Source organism: Hevea brasiliensis, chromosome 17 (genome assembly GCF_030052815.1).
Source record: "Hevea brasiliensis isolate MT/VB/25A 57/8 chromosome 17, ASM3005281v1, whole genome shotgun sequence".
NCBI lineage: Eukaryota > Viridiplantae > Streptophyta > Magnoliopsida > Malpighiales > Euphorbiaceae > Hevea > Hevea brasiliensis.
Genome location: NC_079509.1, coordinates 9272369 through 9275516, shown reverse-complemented (window position 1 = coordinate 9275516; position 3148 = coordinate 9272369). Strand labels below are relative to the sequence as shown.

The 3148-nt window shown below is 36.2% G+C and overlaps 1 long non-coding RNA gene across 1 annotated transcript; it reads left to right on the top strand.

The window, feature by feature from the left end:
* Positions 1 to 2475: 2475 nt before the first annotated feature.
* On the top strand, positions 2476 to 3148 carry LOC131175582 (uncharacterized). The gene is made up of 2 exons (XR_009145758.1): positions 2476 to 2560; positions 2804 to 3148. It is a non-coding gene; the product is annotated as an uncharacterized LOC131175582 (long non-coding RNA).

The window sequence follows — 3148 nt, the reverse complement described above, 5'->3', positions numbered from 1 at the left end:
TATCCTAAATTCATTTAATAAAATCCTTAAATCATTTCATTATTCTTTCCATATTCATTTGACAAACTCAAATTGAAATTTTCATTCTCCTTTTTTTTTTTTGTTTTTATAGACGTAATTTTTTTCTTTGCATTTGATAGAGATCTGTGGCAAATCCTTCCAAGCTTTTTCAAAAGGAAGCAGAATTGAGAAAATTAAAGACCCAAGTAGTGCAAATGGAACTTGATCTTTCTTATACTCCACATATGTATGTTGAAACGTCTCTTCAGTTTGTGTAACATCCTTAATTTACCCTAAAAGATATTCATATAAATTTTGTAAAATTTATTTAGGTGCGAAATTACCTCCTTGCATATCTAGAAACCCGGCCACCAAAGGTTAGAGGACCAAATTGAATCAATTAAGACTTGAGAACTAACTTGAATAAATTACAAAGTTTTAGGGAAAATTAGAAATAAGAGAAAATATTTCATGGACCAATGGATAAAAAATGAAGGACCAATGGTTAAAAGCAAGTATAAGCAACCTTATCCTCTTCCTCCCATTTTAGCCGACTATTCACTCTTCTTCTTCCCCTTTTTTTTGTTTTCATTTCAAGTAAAAACCCTAGATCAACTCATTTTTGGAGGCTAAAGCAAATAGAGCTAAAGGATTGGTGAAACAAGCTTGAAGAACCCTAACTCCTAAAAGGGTTTGGTGGATATTTGAAGGAAAAAGGAGGGGCAGCAGCTGGTTTACAATTAAGATTAGTACTATAACCTTTATTTTTTATCATATTTGAGTAGAGATATCACTAAGGATAAGGGAAAAATACAAGATAGTAAAAAGGATAGCTAGCATGTGTGATAGAACTTTGGTTTTGCTAGTAGCCTGCAGCATCAGTCACTTTTAAAAATTCATAACTTAAGTTAGGAAAATTTGATTATTGTGATCTTTATGTCTATGAAAACTTTGATAAATGCTCTAAAACTTTGTAGTTTCGTGCCAAACCTAATTCCCTTGTTAAGTTAGTATTTAAAGGCAAAACTTTTTATTGCTCAAATCTAGAAAATTAATCTGATGGTTTCTAGAAGCAGGATAATCAAATTTAAAAATTCATAACTTGAGCTACAAACTTGAAATAGTGTGATTCTTGAATCGTTAGAAAGCTTAGTGAATACCCTAAAACTTTGTAGTTATGGACAAAAATTAATTTTGCTAACTATTAGCTCAAGGAGTAATAAGGACGAGTCCGCCTCTCAGAAGAAATAAGGATGCCGTGTTTTTAGGCTTGAGTAAAGGAGTGATAAGGTGAATTCTGTAAATATTGTATATTTGAATGAGTCTTTGTGGTTGAGATTCTTTGGGTAATTCGTTCCCTTCCAAGTGATAGTCTTCATTATTTTTCTCCTCTTTTCAAAGAACCTCTGTTATTATTCTTTTATTTAAAGTGAATGTATATCATCAATTGGATCATTGAGGTTTCACATTAATAAAATTACATCTTCTTCACTTTGTTATCTTGGTATCAGAGCCTCAACGATCTGCTCACCATGGCTTCTTCTCTGAATGTAGCCAATTTTATTACCTTAAAGCTCAAACAATCAAACTATCCTCTGTGGAGAGAACAACTTTTGAGTTTAGCTGAAAGTCAGGAATTGTCGGATCATTTGGTTAATGGCTTTCTGAAGATCGAAATTCGTTACCCTCCCAATCCAATTCCGTAAAACTATCAACCACAAAGAATCAGACATCTTCAAGGCGTGGCAAAAGTCTGATAGATTACTTCGTGGGTGGATCTATGGCACCCTTAGTGAGGAATCACTCGGACTTGTCATCGGACTAGAAACAGTTCATACTGTTTGGAGTGCATTAAAAGATGCATATGCACAAGATTCTCAAGAGAGGGAATTTACCCTCAGACAGCAATTGACCTATTTTCGCAAAGATGAAAATCGGTCCATCACTGAACATCTGCGTTTGTTTAAAGAACTCTGCGACAGTTTAGCCGCTATCGGGAAAAAAGTACCCGATGAAGAAAAAGTCTTTTGTCTCCTTACCAGCAGGACCCCAGTACTAAACGTTTACTACGACGATGCTTAAACCACCGCGACCCAATTTTAATGAACTGGTCTCTCAACTTAAGAATTTAGACCAGCGACGAGTGTGGTTTTCCACACAGAACGAATCTGGTCTTGATCAAATTTCGCATGTGGCTTTTTATGGAAATCAACAGAATTCATCCAGTAATTCCTCGAATCGGCGTCCTAGATTTAATTCCCAAGGGCGTGGTTTTCAAGCCCAGCAAACGCAAAACCCTTTTCCAAACAAAGAGTCGTATTCTTCCCAACGGCGACCTCCCCCGGCTGGTCGTAGAAGAATGACACCAGCTGAACGAGAGCTGTATAAGAACGAAGTGTGTCAATACTGCAACAGAGATGGTCACATCGCGAAGATTTGCTGGTGGATTCCACAAGAAAAACAAAGCGACTTCGCCAAGCTCTTTCGGCACTCACATTGGATACTGATGTTGTAGATACTGACTGGGTTGCAGACTCTGGTGCATCGAATCATATGACAGGTAACAAAAATCTATTCCATAAACTTACTGACTATTATGGACCTGATTCCATAACCATCGGCGATGGAACGTTTCTATCCATCGATGGTGTTGGAATGACGTCTATAGAACAGAAGCAAAAATTATCACTTTCAAATGTCTTTTTTGTTCCTGCTCTAAAAAAGAATTTACTTTCTGTAGGCCACCAATGTGATGATTATCCACGTGAATTGTGAATTTTCTAATGTTTCTATTTCTGTTAAGGATCGACAGACGGGACAGGTACTGCTACAAGGGCCACGGAAAAATAACCTTTATATCTTGTCAGGGAATCCGAAAGCATATTTTTCCAATCGATTTAGATCTGGAACAGCAGACATATGGCATCAACGATTAGGACACCCTCAACCTTCTGCGATTTCTATTTTGTTTAATAAGAACCTTATTGATGTTAAAGGTTCCTTGCATTCTAAATTTTTATGTGATAGCTGCCAATTAGGCAAATTGAGCAAATTTCCATTTAGTTTGTCTTCCAATAAAAGTACCACTGTATTTGAAAAAGTTCATTGTGATTTATGGGGACCAGCCCCTGTTTTATCTTTTGCCAAA